The sequence below is a fragment of the Zalophus californianus genome, chromosome 15, assembly GCF_009762305.2.
Source record: "Zalophus californianus isolate mZalCal1 chromosome 15, mZalCal1.pri.v2, whole genome shotgun sequence".
NCBI lineage: Eukaryota > Metazoa > Chordata > Mammalia > Carnivora > Otariidae > Zalophus > Zalophus californianus.
Window position 1 is genome coordinate 47,911,874 of NC_045609.1, and position 17,466 is coordinate 47,929,339.

The following is a 17,466-nucleotide window of genomic DNA, read 5'->3' on the forward strand; positions in this document are numbered from 1 at the left end:
CCAGAAGATCAGCACAAACAGCCAGCAAGCCAAGACCAAGTTTACTGATCGAGGAGAATGGAAGAACTCCAGCACTAGGGGAATACTGCACATAGAATTCATGGCTTTTTTTTTTTTACCATGATTCATTAGTTCATCAAAGTTAATTTTTTTAACTGTTTTTTTTAATTTTTCTTTTTCCCTTTTTCAACCAACATCTTATCAATCCCTTTTTCAAAAAAAACATTTTTTATTTTTCATTTTTAGAGTCATATTTTTTTTTAAAGATTTATTTATTTATTTATTTGAGAGAGTGAGAATGAGAGAGAGAGAGAGCACATGAGAGGGGGCAGGGTTGGGGGAGAAGCAGGCTCCCCGCCGAGCAGGGAGCCCGATGTGGGACTCGATCCCGGGACTCCAGGATCATGACCCAAGCCGAAGGCAGCCGCCCAACCAACTGAGCCACCCAGGCACCCCTTTAGAGTCATATTTTATCCCTTCATAGTAGTTACCCTTATTTTTGGCATATATATATAAGTTGTTCTCTCTTTAAAATTTTGAGATACAGTTTCTTCTAACAGATCAAAATATACCCTAAATCATCAGTGTATGGCTTCGTTCTAGTCTCCTGCCTGATCACATTCTCTCCCTTTTTTCCTTTTTTTTTAAATCTTCTTCTTTCCTTTTTCAAACAACTTATCTTATCAATTCCTTTTATAAAATCTTTCATAATTTTCATCTTTACAGTCATCTTCCATCCCTTCATTGTATCAATCCTTATTTTGTACATATATGTCTTTCATCCTTTAAAATTTTAGGAGGCACTTTTTTCTAACAGACCAAAATATGCCCAAAATCTAGTGTGTGGCACTGATCTATGCACTAGCCTGATCATATTTGATCATATTCTGCTTTTTTTGTATTGTTCTGTTTGTGTTTTTATCTTTTTTTTCTCTTTCTTTTTTCTTTCTTTCCCTTTCTTTTCCCCTGGTTTCAGGTCTTTTCTGATTTGTATACAGTATATTTGCTGGGGACGTTGTTAACCTGTTAGCATTTTGTTCTCTCATTCATCTATTCTCCTCTGGACAAAATGACAAGACGAAAAAAATCACCTCAGCCAAAAGAGCAAGAGGTAGTACCGTCAGCCAGGGACCTACTCACTACGGATATTAGTACGATGTCGGACCTAGAGTTCAGAATCATGACTTTAAAGATACTAGCTGGGCTTGAAAAAAGCGTGGAAGTTATTAGAGAAACGCTTTCTGGAGAAATAAAAGAACTAAAATCTAACCAAGTCAAAATCAAAAAGGCTATTGATGAGGTGCAATCAAAAATGGGGGCACTAACTGCTAGGATAAATGAGGCAGAAGAGAGAATCAGTGATATAGAAGACCAAATGATGGAAAATAAGGAGGCTGAGAGAAAGAGAGAGAAACAACTACAGGATCACGAGGGCAGAATTCGAGATTCGAGAGATAAGCGATACGATAAGACGAAACAACATTAGAATAATTGGGATCCCAGAAGAAGAAGAAAGAGAGAGAGGGGCAGAAGGTATATTGGAGCAAATTATAGCAGAGAACTTCCCTAATGTGAGGAAGGAAACAGGCATCAAAATCCAGGAGGCACAGAGAACCCCTCTCAAAATCCATAAAAATAGGTCAACAACCCGACGTCTAATAGTAAAACTTACGAGTCTCAGAGACAAAGAGAAAATCCTGAAAGCAGCTCGGGAGAAGAGATTTGTAACCTACAATGGTAGAAATATTAGATTGGCAACAGACCTATCCACAGAGACCTGGTAGGCCAGAAAGGACTGGCAAGATATCTTCAGAGCACTAAACGAGAAAAATATGCAGCCAAGAATACTATATCCAGCTAGGCTGTCATTGAAAATAGAGGAGAGATAAAAAGCTTCCAGGACAAACAAAAACTAAACGAATTCGCAAACACGAAACCAGCCCTCCGAAATATTGAAAGGGGTCCTCTAAGCAAAGAGAGAGCCTAAAAGCAGCAGAGATCAGAAAGGAACAGACACAATATAGAGTAACAGTCACCTTACAGGCAATACAATGGCACTAAATTCATACCTTTCAATAGTTACCCTGAATGTAAATGGGCTCAATGCCCCAATCAAAAGACACAGGCTATCAGATTGGATTAAAAAACAAGACCCATCCATATGCTGTCTGCAAGAGACTCATTTTAGACCCAAAGACACCCCCAGATTGAAAGTGAGGGGGTGGAAAACCATTTACCATGCTCATGGACACCAAAAGAAAGGTGGGGCGGCCATCCTTCTATCAGACAAATTAGATTTTAAAACAAAGACTGTAATAAGAGATGAGGAAGGACACTATATCCTACTTGAAGGGTCTATCCAACAAGAAGATCTAACAATTGTAAATATCTATGCCCCTAACATGGGAGCAGCCAATTATATAAAGCAATTAATAACAAAAGCGAAGAAACACATTGACAACAATACAATAATAGTGGGGGACTTTAACACCCCCCTGACTGAAATGGACAGATCATCTAAGCAAAAGATCAACAAGGAAATAAAGACTTTAAATGACACACTGGACCAAATGGACCTCACAGACATATTCAGAACATTCCATCCCAAAGCAATGGAATACACATTCTTCTCTTGTGCCCATGGAACATTCTCCAGAATTAATCACATCCTAGGACACAAATCAGGTCTCAACCGGTACCAAAAGATTGGGATTATTCCCTGCATATTTTCAGACCACAATGCTTTGAAACTAGAACTCAATCACAAGAGGAAAGTCAGAAAGAACTCAAATACATGGAGGCTAAAGAGCATCCTACTAAAGAATGAATGGGTCAACCAGGAAATTAAAGAAGAATTCAAAAAATTCATGAAAACCAATGAAAATGAAAACACAACTGTCCAAAATCTTTGGGATACAGCAAAGGCAGTCCTGAGAGGAAAGTATATAGCAATACAAGCGTTTCTCAAGAAACAAGAAAGGTCTCAAATACACAACTTAACCCTACACCTAAAGGAGCTAGAGAAAGAACAGCAAATAAAGTCTAAACCCAGCAAGAGAAGAGAAATAATAAAGATCAGAGTAGAAATCAATGAACTAGAAACCAAAAGAACAGTGGAACAGATCAACAAAACTAGGAGCTGGTTCTTTGAAAGAATTAACAAGATTGATAAACCCCTGGCCAGACTTATCCAAAAGAAAAGAGAAATGACCCAAATCAATAAAATCACGAATGAAAGAGGAGAGATCACCACCAACACCAAAGAAATACAAACAATTATAAGAACATATTATGAGCAACTCTATGCCAGCAAATTAGATAACCTGGAAGAAATGGGTGCATTCCTAGAGATGTATCAACTACCAAAATTGAACCAGGAAGAAATAGAAAACCTGAACAGACCTATAACCACTAAGGAAATTGAAGCAGTCATCAAAAATCTCCCAAGAAACAAAAGCCCAGGGCCAGATGGCTTCCCAGGGGAATTCTATCAGACATTTAAAGAAGAATTAATACCTATTCTCCTGAAACTGTTCCAAAAAATAGAAATGGAAGGAAAACTTCCAAATTCATTTTATGAGGCCACCATTACCTTGATCCCCAAACCAGACAAAGACCCCATCAAAAAAGAGAATTACAGACCAATATCCTTGATGAACATGGATGCAAAAATTCTCACCAAAATACTAGCCAATAGGATCCAACAGTACATTAAAAGGATTATTCACCACGACCAAGTGGGATTTATCCCTGGGCTGCAAGGCTGGTTCAACATCCGCAAATCAATCAACGTGATACAATACATTAACAAAAGAAAGAACAAGAATCCTATGATCCTCTCAATAGATGCAGAAAACGCATTTGACAAAGTACAGCACCCTTTCTTGATCAAAACCCTTCAGAGTATAGGGATAGAGGGTACATACCTGAATATCATAAAAGCCATCTATGAAAAACCTACAGCGAATATCATTCTCAATGGGGAAAAGCTGAGAGCTTTTCCCCTAAGGTCAGGAACACGGCAGGGATGTCCACTCTCACCACTGCTATTCAACATATTATTAGAAATCCTAGCCACCGCGTCTACGGCCATACCACCCTGAACGCGCCCGATCTCGTCTGATCTCGGAAGCTAAGCAGGGTCGGGCCTGGTTAGTACTTGGATGGGAGAAGTCCTAGCCACCGCAATCAGACAACAAAAAGAAATCAAAGGCATCCAAATCGGCAAAGAGGAAGTCAAACTCTCCCTCTTTGCAGATGATATGATACTGTATGTGGAAACCCCAAAAGACTCCACCCCAAAACTGCTAGAACTCATACAGGAATTCAGTAAAGTAGCAGGATAGAAAATCAATGCACAGAAATCAGTGGCATTCCTATACACCAACAACAAGACAGAAGAGAAATCAAGGAGTCGATCCCATTTACAATTGCACCCAAAACCATAAGATACCTAGGAATAAATTTAACCAAAGAGGCAAAGGATCTGTACTCAGAAAACTATAAAATACTCAGGAAAGAAATTGAAGAAGACACAAAGAAATGGAAAAACGTTCCATGCTCATGGATTGGGAGAAACAACATTGTGAAGATGTCAATGCTACCTAGAGCAATCTACACATTCAGTGCAATCCCCATCAAAATACCATCCACTTTTTTCAAAGAAATGGAACAAATAATCCTAAAATATGTATGGAACCAGAAGAGACCCCGAATAGCCAGAGGAATCTTGAAAAAGAAAAGCAAAGCTGGCGGCATCACAATTCCGGACTTCCAGCTCTATTACAAAGCTGTCATCATCAAGACAGTATGGTACCGGCACAAAAACAGACACATAGATCAATGGAACAGAATCGAGAGCCCAGAAATGGACCCTCAACTCTATGGTCAACTTACCTTTGACAAAGCAGGAAAGAATGTCCAATGGAAAAAAGACAGTCTCTTCAACAAATGGTGTTGGGAAAATTGGACAGCCACATGCAGAAGAATGAAACTGGACCATTTCCTTACACCACACACAAAAATAGACTCCAAATGGTTGAAAGACCTAAACGTGAGACAGGAGTCCATCCAAATCCTAAAGGAGAACACAGGTAGCAACCTCTTCGACCTCAGCCACAGCAACTTCTTCCTAGAAACATCGCCAAAGGCAAGGGAAGCCAGGGCAAAAATGAACTATTGGGATTTCATGAAGATAAAAAGCTTTGGCACAGCAAAAGAAACAGTCCACAAAACCAAAAGACAACCGACAGAATGGGAGAAAATATTTGCAAATGACATAGCAGATAAAGGGCTAGTATCCAAAATCTATAAAGAACTTATCAAACTCAACACCCAAAGAACAAATAATCCAATCAAGAAATGGGCAGAAGACATGAACAGACATTTTTCCAAAGAAGACATCCAAATGGCCAACAGGCACATGAAAAAGTGCTCAACATCGCTCGGCATCAAGGAAATCCAAATCAAAACCTCAATGAGATACCACCCCACACCAGTCAGAATGGCTAAAATTAACAAGTCAGGGAACGACAGATGTTGGCGGGGATGTGGAGAAAGGGGCACCGTCCTACACTGTTGGTGGGAATGCAAGCTGGTGCAACCCCTCTGGAAAACAGTATGGAGGTTCCTCAAACAGTTGAAAACAGAGCTACCATACGATCCAGCAATTGCACTACTGGGTATTTACCCCAAAGATACAAATGTAGGGATCCGAAGGGGTACGTGCACCCCGATGTTTATAGCAGCAATGTCCACAATAGCCAAACTGTGGAAAGAGCCAAGATGTCCATCGACAGTTGAATGGATAAAGAAGAGGTGGTATATATACCCAATGGAATATTATGCAGCCATCAAAAGGAATGAGATCTTGCCATTTGCAACGACGTGGATGGAACTGGAGGGTGTTATGCTGAGTGAAATAAGTCAATCAGAGAAAGACATGTATCATATGACCTCACTGATATGAGGAATTCTTAATCTCAGGAAACAAACTGAGTTTTGCTGGAGTGGTGGGGGTGGGAGGGATGGGGTGGCTGGGTGATAAGACATTGGGTAGGGTATGTGCTACGGTGAGCGCTGTGAATTGTGCGAGACTGTTGAATCACAGATCTGTACTTTTGAAACAAATAATGCAACATATGTTAAGAAAAAAGAAAAAGAAGAAGATAGCAGGAGGGGAAGAATGAAGGGGAGTAAGTCGGAGGGGGAGATGAACCATGAGAGACGATGGATTCTGAAAAACAAGCTGAGGGTTCTAGAGGGGAGGAGGGTAGGCGGATGGGTTAGCCTGGTGATGGGTATTAAAGAGGGCACATTCTGCATGGAGCACTGGGTGTTATGCACAAACAATGAATCATGGAACACTACATCAAAAACTAATGATGTAATATATGGTGATTAACATAACAATAGAAAATTAAAAAAAATAGGTAAATTAAAATGGAATTATATAAAAAATTAAAATTGGAAGGGCAAAGACCAGATGTATAGATTTGCTTGGTCTTAAGAATTGCTTAAACTGGGTGATGTATCCATGGGCTCATTATTCTACCTATCTTTGTAAATGTTTAAAATTCTCCATAATAAAAGGTTTAAAAAATAAAAAAGAAAGAAAGAAAGAAAGAAAACAGAAATTATCAGACTGGATTTAAAAGCAATACCAAAACTACATGCTGAAAGAAAAGCACTTTAAGTATAAAGACAGAAATAGATTAAACATCAAGGTGGAAAAAAACACATGACAAGATAACACTAGTCAAAAGAAAGCTTCAGTGGCTATATCAACATCAGACAAAGGAGACTTCAGAGCAAATAATGTCAGGGATGGAGAAGGTCATTTACTAAAGATAAAGGGGCCAATCTATCAAGAGACCAAAACAATCATAAACATTCATGACCCTAATAAGAGAGCTTCCAAATATATGGAATAAAACCAATAGAACTTTATTGAGAAATATATAAATCCACATTATACTCAGAAATTTCAATACTCCTCCTTCAATAATTAGAGAACAGGGGTACCTGGGTGACTCAGTCAGTTAAGTGTCTGACTTCCGCTCAGGTCATGATCTTAGGATCCTGGGATGGAGCCCTGCATCAGGTTCCCCACTCAGTAGGGAGTCTACTTGTCCCTCTCCCTCTGCCCCTTCCCCCACTCGTGCTCTCTCTCTCTTTCTCTCAGATAAATAAATAAAATCTAAAAAAAAATAATTATACAACAAGCAGACAGAAAACCAGCAAAGATACAGTAGACTTAAACATTCTCAACCAACTTGACCTAGTTGACATTTATAGAATGCTCCAAAGTATTCATTCTTCTCAAGTGCTTATGGAACGTTTATGAAGACATTCTGGTCTATAAAATAAGTCTCAATATTTTATTTCATTCCAGCATAATAATCATATTTCTGAAGTCATCCAATTTAAAACTACCTTCTACCTTAGTCCCTACCTGTTCCAGACTGGAAACTTGCAGGAAGCCTGGAAGATGAGGCAAGTATAAAGAACATATCTTCAATATCTCCTAGTTCTGCACCACCAGCACCAATGGCTAGACTGTGTTGAACCAAGAGGGACAGATAATTAACAGAAGGCACAAAAATCTCTGGTCATCTAGTAAATGTGGCCCCTGGATACCAGATGTATAATTGCCAATGTATTCTCTCACTGCGGGATTGTGTAGGATCATTGGTGGTCCCTTTTTGAGGAGAATCACCTCTTAAGAGCCCAACAGGGGTGTGGAGAATAATGGCAAAAAAAAAAAAAAAAAAAAAGACTGGAGCCCTGGATTCAGGGGAGGTATCTCACTTTTACCTTCCTACAGACTGTACTCCAGATGGGACAGGGACCCAGGTTCAGTTATGAAACTAGAGCATTCATTCTCAAAGTGGGGTCCCAGACCAGCAGCTTCAGCATCACCTGGGAATTGGTTAGAAAATAAATTTTGGAGTGCATAACAGACAGAACTAGAAACTCTGAGAGTGGGGCTCAAGTCTGGACTTAGGGAAACCGTCCATGATTCTCTCATACTGCAATAGCCTCCCCTTCCTGGATGCTCAAAGAACAACCCATGCTCCCCACATCTGAGCACCTACCCCACAGCTTCTGAGTGGCACGCCAGGATCTGGACCGTGGTAGATCCAGCATGAGACTAAAGGCTCTTGGTCAATAAGTAACAGTGCTTCCTGCCATACCTCCAAGGACCCACAGAGAGTTGGGGTTAGCACCTCCCACCACAGCCATTCTGCTTCAAACAACCCAGCTCAGCAGCTTACATCGAAAAGCATTTCTTTCTTCCTTCAGGTGGTGGGCATCTGTGACTTATCTAGGATTGGCTAGGATTGGCTCCAGACTAGGATCAACACCATTGGGGCACAATCTTCTCAAGGAAGAAAGCAGAAGCAGAAGATTGTAAGCTACATCGTGCAAGCACATGAAAGCCTCTGATCACATTTCCATTGGCCAAAGCTCACCCCAGAGGAGCAGAGAAGTACACTCCTACAGGGAGCCATGTCATGGATGGGGGAAGGGGCGCCTGGGTAGCTCAGTCGTTAGGTGTCTGCCTTCCGCTCAGGTCATGATCCCAGGGTCCTGATGTCGAGCCCTGCATTGGGATCCCTGCTCCACGGGAAGCTTGCTTCTCCATCCCCCACGCCCCCTGCTTGTGTTCCCTCTCTCGCTGTGTCTCTCTCTGTCAAATAAATAAATAAAATCTTAAAAAAAAAAAAGAATGGATGGGGAAGATGGTACATAAATAGCACCACGTAACACAGAATTCAATGAAGAGTTAGTCTTATCAGTCCCACTAAATGGTGGGACTATGTGAAGAGACTGTGTATGACATACTTTAATGGACTGTCACCTCACCCCCAGCACCTAACTCAGTGCTCTGCTCTTGGTGTGTTAGTGAAGGTAAAAGATACTTGCAGAAAAGGCAAATGAAATCCTCCTTCCTTATTTGGGACACTCACTTCCTCATGGGCCATCAAGTACATCTGTCCTCTGAAGGCCAACCTCTGACCTTCTCCCATAGCATTAGACCCTCCCTAAGACCTCATGGTGTGGGCTGGGGATGACCTATGAATGGTCATGGATCAAAATGGAAACCTCAGAACACAGAAGGGTCCCAGAACAACAATCCCTAAGTCACTTTTTAAACATATCAACGCTTATCCAACATTTAATCCCTTAAAATGATCCTCAAGAAAAGTAGAAGGGCTTAGTAGTCAAATAATTTGAGAAGACAGTAGATTAGCTCATTAAGGTTTCCAAGAAGTTCTGCAATAAAATACAGCACAACAATAATAATAAGACTTTCAAATCCAAACTTGTTTAATGTTGTGTAATGTAGCACAGGACCATGTCCCTCACTCTCGATCTGAAGTATCTTCGGAAAATGATGCACCCACTGCCAGAAATTGAAGAATTTAGGAATTAGAAATTAGGCAAACCAAGGTCAAATTTCAATCATTAAATAGTTGGGCATTTAGCATCAGCATTTCCCCAAGCCTGAGTAAAATAATGATACTTCTTGCTATGAGAGGCCCTGGGAGAATGCCGTGGGTGGGGCTAAGCACACCTGGGAAGTGATTCTCCCTCTTCTGGAGACAGATGGACAGTAGACTGTCCCTTGTCCCTAAGCAAGGCATGCCAAGACCTCTATCTGTCTTCTGAAAGGAAAGTCGTCTATGAATCTGCTCTGAGGGAGGAGGACACGTATCTTCTGTTTCAAGCAGATGTTTGAAAGCCCCTTTCTTTAACAAACCTACTTGTTTAAAACCCAGTTTGAATGAGTTATATATCATAAAGACATAATTCATTTTTTAAAACCTGCTTGCTTACTCTTTTCATATACATCTTAAATAAACTGGGGAAAAGAACTTGTTTCTTTATGCCCAAATAGAACCAAGGAGATGTTTTATAGCTGTCTCTGTGGACCTATAATTTTGCCCCAGAGACAGCGATGTTGGTCGGAACAATCCCCACCTTTTGTTGAAACAGCTGCCTAGTTGTCCTTAGAGGGGATTGACTAAGGTGACAGGAAAAGCAAATGAGTCCCTCCACCCTATCCCATTGTCAAGCAAACCCCACCAGCTCCATAGACCAGGGCCATGTGTGTGGATTGTCTCTAAATCCCAGCCATCCCCACAGATAATGCCTGGATGTTACATGGTTCTGTGTACATCTGGGCACATAGGAATGAAAACCTCAGATGACACTTGGTGTCCAGGTGGTCTGCTGTTTCCCGTCTAGGGAGAATGAAGCATCAGAGTATAGTCTAGCCTGGATAGGGACAGACACAGCCCAGGTCTTTGCAGATCCTAAAATACCCATTATGTGTCGGGGCTTTACAGACCTTATCTCACTAAATCCTCAGGAAATGGAATATCAGTAACCTGCCCAAGATCACAACAGCAAGTGGCAGATCCTAAGTTCAAATCTAGGTCTTCCAACTCTGATGATTTCAGATTTCTTAGTTCATCTTAGGAAGAGGTCATTTCATAATCCTGAAATTACCCAGACAAAGCAGAACATTTTTGACCCTGCCCATTTAACTTCAGCCACATTTTGACCAAATTTCCTGGGAGGGGCGGATTTGTTAAAAATAGTCAACCCAAAATATAATAGGTGAAAAAGTACAGACAAAAAATTTAATTGATTAAGTAACTGATTAACCCTCTCCTAAAGAAAATTCACGGAGGTACAAGTTATATTGGGGAAATTTGATATGGATTATTAAAGCCCAGTGGATAAGTAAAATCTTCGTTGAGGAATTTACAAGGAGAAGAATTTATCCCGGTGAAGATACTTTTAGTGAAACATTAAAACCGGGAGGCGGATGATGAATGGATGCATAATTGAACCTCAGAAGAAGAGCATGTCATTCTCAAGACTGACCAGACAGTGGCAGCAAAGACCGGTAATGGAATCAAACTGGCCCGTGGTTCTCTAAGTATGGTCTCAGAACCAGCAGCCCACTCAGGAAAGGTGTTGAGATAATTTCAGGCAACGGCAAACAAAGCCCTGCGGGGGATTTGTTAAAAATACAGATTCCCAGACCCACTGAATCAGAAACTGGTGGGGCCCAGTACCCTGTGTGTTAACAAACCCTCCAGGTAATGCTGATGTCCACTCAGGAAACTGTGCAGCCAAACACGAGGCAGTTTTCCCTTTCTCATGTGACCTCCTGGGGCATCCATTCCAGGGAGGGGAGACAGACAATAAACATAATCTGTAAACTATGCATATGAGGATTCACACTGGAAAAGAAGAAAAGCAGCCGATGGGGATAAGAAGTGCAGAGAACAATTTTAGGCAAGGTTGTCTGGAAAAGCTTCTTTAATAAATGCAGATCAGAGGGAGATGAGGAAATGAGATGTGCAGATGGATTACTTTCCAAGCAGAGGGCCGAACTCATGCAAAGAGTGGAACAGCCATGCACAGGACTTGCCGAGTGGCAGTGAGGGTGGGATCTAGACCATAGGGCCTAGAGGCCAATGGGAGGACATGGTGCTGATGTCTAATCTTCAGAGGGCAATAATTAAACAGATGACATGGTTCCTCTATTAGATTACTGGTTTTCAAAGGTAATAACTCTGGTTGCTGTCAGGTTGGAAAGAGGCACCCTATCATGGGAATGGAATCAGGCATCATGCTTTCAGAAAGCCATTTGACTTTATGTATTAAGAGATGCAAAAATGGTCCTACCATTTGGACCAGTCATTCCACATCTGGAAGTGTATCCTTAAAAAAAAAATAGGGATTCTTATTTTGTTCCTGTCAATTAGCCACAGAAAGTGAGTTGGCTCCCAGGGCCTTGGCACAGAGCCCCTCCAACCCCAGCGCTTTGCACTCCAACATGTCACCCCCACAGCAGCCCCCACACATGACCCCCCACCTGCAGCACCTGCCTCCAGGTGTAGCCTCCGTCTTCTCCTCCTTGGACAGCAATGGTCAGGGTGTGCCTCTCTCCCCTGCCCTCTGGCCTGGGGCAGCCCATTCACACCCATGCCTTGCTCAGGAAAGAGTTCTCTTCCTCTCTCTTTCCAAAATATCCAGATCCCGGTTCTGCAACAGGTGCCTCTCTCCATCCCTCTTACAAGGGTCTAAAGCTGGGCCGGTTGGACAGGGGCAGAGGGGACAACTTGGGCATCTCTCACTCCCACAAGTAGAAGGTCTTATCTGGTGGTCCTCCATGTGGGGTACAGCCTGGACCCTTCCTGAGCTCCTTGGGAGTGCTCATTGGGTCCTACGTCTCACTAGGGAGGGCTGAGGAGGGCTACTCAGGGCAATGGCTGGCCTTGCTGTTCTCTCTCTTCCCGGCCACTAGAGGACGAACAGAGGCTTTCTGAGCCCATCAACCCTGCAGACTAACTCATAAGGGAGGCTGGAATTGACTCAATATCTGAGGTCAGACAAGAAGTACATTCCAAAAAAAAAGTACATTCCAGGTCAAGTAATCTGCTATCAGATGGCATCTGAGAAGTTCAAGTGAGGAAATGGCACCTGACCTCCTGTCACTTGTTCATTTACAAACCCACGGACTGTCCACTCTTTGTTAGTTTGGCCAGGCCCGGAGCCTGCTGATAGTCAAACCCTCTGCTTGGGCCTCATAGCCCATGGGAGACAGGAGCAGTCCTTATGAGGGATGCGTGCATGTGTCATCAAGAATTAGTTTTGAAATGGGGCACCTGAGTGGTGCAGTCATTTGGGCATCTGACTCTTGGTTTTGGCTCAGGTCATGATCTCAGGGTCATGGGATGGAGCCCCCTATCGGGCTCCCTGCCCAGCATGGAGTCTGCTTGGGATTCTCTCTCCCTCTCCCTCTGCCCCTCCCACTAATGCTCTCTCTATCTCTCTCTCACTCAAATAAATAAATCTTTTTAAGAAAAGAATTAGTTTGAAACTAACTTTAAACTAGCATCTTAATTACCTGAGGAAACAATGTTCTGGCTAGTCTTCCTGATACTCAGAGTTGATCATGTTCTCCACCGAGAGTGCCCCCACTGATCTCCCCACCATTGCCAGCCCAGCTGCCCAGTCCCCCACACACCTGTGGAGAGAAGGAAGCCACCTCTGCATTCACACCTGCAGCTACAAAGTCTCTGCATCCCTGCCCATGTCACCATCTGGAGCTCCAGGACTAGTCAGAGGATTCGTCTCCTGCTCAGGCAATCCTGAGTCAGACCTCACTGCAGAATTGGACACCTGTAGCCAGTATGGTCAGAGGTAGGGTCACTCAGGGGTGTCCCTGGCCACCTGCCCACGCCCCCCATGGGATCATTTCTTTCCATCAAGATATAGGCTTTTTTCCTCCAGAACCTCCCATGACCTCACCAGGAGTTTGAGGCTTGAAATAACCACCCGACTTGTTCTCTCACGGAGACCTCCTCTCGGGGCCTTGTCTTGCCGCATGGCCACAGAGCAGGCCTCTGAGTTTCTTCAGATGTGTCTTAACATCTTCGTACCTCAACAAGAAAGGGTCACAACTCTGGTCACTTTCCTCCCTGCAAACACCTCCAGAAAAAGCCCCTTTTTATTCATTTTTCCACATGTGTCAGACATGGTGCCAGCTCCTGGTGACACAGTGGTGACAGAGCTGAGGGAGGTAAAGCTCACATTTATGAAGCATTGGCCATCATCAATCTTCCCCAGCATCCCGTCCCTGCTCTACCTGGTCCCAGCCTCTCTCCCTAAGCACGGACCACAGGCAAGGAGAGGATCCCGCTACCACCCATTTGGCACAAGCTAACTGTCCTCTTTCACTCCTGGAGGTGCAAGACAGCACTTTGAGCAGCGTCACCCTGTAGCTGCAGTTCAACCCTAGGGGGGAGGTGATTCTCCAGCTCTTTTTTTCCTGTTGGCCATTTCCCAAGGGTGTGCAGGGAGCTGGAAGCCACCCTTGCAGTGGGCTCAGTACCAAATCACCCAGCCCCACAAGCCCTGATACATCAGCAAAGCCACATTGGTACAAGTTGTGAGCATGGGCTCTGGGGTCACCTGCCTAGGTTCAAACCCCGGCTCTTGCTTCCTAGCTGTGTGATGTGTCTTTTTGTGTCTCTGTTTCATCAAATATAAAATGGAAGAGAATAGTAGCATCAACATGATAAGGTTGTTGTGAGGAATAAGGGAGGCAGTGCAGGCTTTTCAATCCACAGGTCACCAACCATTTGCTAATTATAAACCCAAGTTATTGGGTTGTGACCAGCATCTAACATAACTATAGTAGAAACAAGAGTATGCCTCACTTGGGATAGGTCAGTATACACATCTATATGTGTGTATGGCAGAAACCATTCCCAGATGTTTTTCTTGCTGTGAGGCCCCACTGTAGGCTTGGGAGATGTTAGATGGATTAAATACAGACCAACGTGGGGAGAAGACATGCAATCAAACCCTAGAAGCCCTCCTGGCAGTGCTAGGGTAAAGGTATGTGCATGTGGGCCAGGATGCTCCCCATGGTTAGTAACCCATTCTGTTGGGAAAAAACATAGCCAACAGTGGGACCAAGCATGGCAGGACCCAGATGTCCTTGGCAAGCAACCATGTGTGTGTGATAGGCAGTGCCAGTAGAAGCAGCATGGGAAGGAGCTGGGGACATACACCAAAGGCCTTGAAAGCCATGGTTAGCTTGTGAACTTGGCCCTAGGCAATGGGAATTTAAAGCTGAGCTTGTAAGGCCGCTGGGATGGCTCAGTCAGTTAAGCATCTGACTCTTGACTTTGGCTCAGGTCATGATCTCAGGGTCATGAGATCGAGCCCCACATCAGGCTCCACATTCAGTGCAGAGTCTGCTTGAGGTTCTCTCTCTCCTTTTGTCTCTCCCCCCGGCTCGTGCTCTTTAAAATAAATAAATAAAATATATTTTTTTAATAAAATGAAGCTGAGCTTGTGAACTTGACCCTAGACAACGGGGATTTAAAGCAGGAGGATAACATATTTAATAAATACCTATTAAGTGTCTACTGTGGGGAAGATTTATGTTTTAAAAAGTTGACTGTGGGGAGTCAAGAGCTGGAGGTAACACCAGAATCAGGGGGATCTACCAAGAGCCTACTGCAATAGTCCTAGCAAGAGATAATAAGGACAGAGATCAGAATGTCTAAAGAAGGAGGAAACAGATATAGTCTCTGTGCCTGGGGCTGGATGGTCCCTAACACCCGGAGGAGGATGGCAGCCGTGACCCTGCACACAGGTTGTGGGGGAGAGCAGTGCTTTGAAGGCCACAGAGAAATTCCACAGAAATTCCACTCCAGAGGACAGTAGCCACATGGCCAAATGGATAAACCCATGGACATGAATCAGACAGCCAGGTGACCTTGACACATTACTCAACCCCCTACACTGCCAATTTACAAAATGAGGCCCAGAAGAGGACTTAGCTCATAGGAATTTTATGAGATTGAAAGCTAATAATGGTAAAAGCCTGTCACGGCATCTGGCCCAGAACCAGGGCTCGCACTGGGGCTGCTTGCTGATCTCTCTCTTACATCATAGACGTGCCCGGAGAAGGCCCTGGTGGGCAGCCTGGAAAAGGACAAACTTCTGGCCACTCAGACAAAAATCAGGGGAACTGAGCTGACTTTAGAGTGTCCCTGCTCCCTCCAGGCCCATATTTGAAACTTAGACCCATCCATCCACAGTGAATGGGAGGCTCAGGGTGGTAAGCAGTAGGTGGGCCCTGCAGGGCCAGCCTTCTTACCAGATGGGGCCAACTCCTTGCAACTCTACCATCTACACCTCTGAGTGTAGGGCCCCTCTCAGAAGGAATCTATTTTCAGAGGCTTCAAGATAGATGACCTTGAACCCATATCTACGCTATCCAAGCACAGAGGATTTCCATAGTTCTCAGTGAGGACAGTAACTACATACCCGTTCAGAACAATTCACTCTCAAACAAGCATCTCCCTTAGATTTTCACTGAGCCCTTCTAAGTGCAGAGATTATGCTAGGTGCTGGGGATGTACCGATACAATCAAGCATGCACCAGCCCTGTGCAACATGCATCTATAAAGGACATCCTTCTAGAATAGTCCTCTGCCCTCCCTCTGTGCAGGGCTCTGAGATTTCCCTGCCCCACACTTACACTTTTCAAGTCTGAAAATGGGAGTGACTCTGACTGATCAGTGCTTGCTTCTCTGATCAAAACAAGCCTCTAAAAACGAAAAGGGATGGCTGGCAGCCTTCATCTATCTTCTTGATTTTCCTTACCTAGCCAACTCTGACTGTAAAATGTAGAGTTTCCCTTAAATATCTTTTTGCCTACCCAACTAGTCAATCAGGGGAGATTTTCAGCTACGCTGCGGTGTCAAGGTGCCTTAAGGCAAATCTGTTTTCTGGCTCTCTCCAGGGTACATCTAGGGCTTTTTTTTTTTTTTTCAGGTACACTTTAGCTTTCCTCTAAGTGTCCCTCTGTCTGTTCCAGGTTCAACAAAATTTTGGCAAAATAAGAAAGTCCTAGTCTTTTCAAAAGTGACACACAGGCTAATTCTTCCATTGCACTGTCATCTACTGGGGTGTTGTATACCAGGCGCTAAGTGCAATCCACTCTCCTCAGACCCTACCCTCTGGTAGAGGAAAGAGACACGTGAACACACCTTCATAACACAGTGTGACAAATACAATGATAGACACATGGTATTGGCACAAAAGGGAGAGAAATCAGTTTTATTTGGGGAGTAGGACAAAGAGACTTGATTTGACCACAAAAGATGTGTAGGAGTCATCTAGGCAGACAGGAGGAGGAATAATTAACAGCAGTAACAATTACTTCACAAGGAATCTCATTATAAACCCTTGGGGGCATTGTTAATGCACACATTTTATAGATATATTAGTAAGGTTTGGGAAGGTTAAGTAACTTGCACAAGGTCAGAGAGTTAGAAACTTGCAAAGAAGGGACAGCTGTATGCTTTTTTAAATAACAGAAGCTAGATCCAGAGCATTTAAGTAAATGTGCTCAAAGTTAGACAGGTAGAAAGTGATGGAATCAGCAATCAAATCTGGGTATCATATTGAGGCCATAGAGGTAGACAGATTATAGAGACCCTGTTACGTCAAGCTAAAGAATTTGGAGTCTCTCCATTGATGACGAAGAGGCTCTGAAGGGTTTTAATTGATGTTGCAACTTCACGTCCACTCCAATCTAACCTGCCCAATATATATATAAACCATAAATTCTAGTACTGAAGAAGTAGCAATAATTTTTAGCCACCATTGACATGTCCAAGGAAAATATATTTTATTTAACGAAGTTATTCTATTTAATAATGATACTCTATATAATAAACATTCTTACAACTCAGGAAGAAAAGAACAAACAACCTCATAGAAAAATGGGGGAAGAAGGTAACATGCAATTTACGAAAAAGGAAACACAAACGGCCAATAAACATAAGAAAAATACTCAGCCAATTAAAATATCTAATTAAAATAATATTGAATGCCATTTTTTCCCATCAGATT

General features: G+C 43.0%; 1 pseudogene; it reads left to right on the top strand.

Annotated features, from left to right (window-relative positions):
* Window positions 1–4,081: 4,081 nt before the first annotated feature.
* Window positions 4,082–4,191, top strand: LOC118356345 (annotated as a pseudogene).
* The last annotated feature ends 13,275 nt before the right edge of the window (window positions 4,192–17,466 follow it).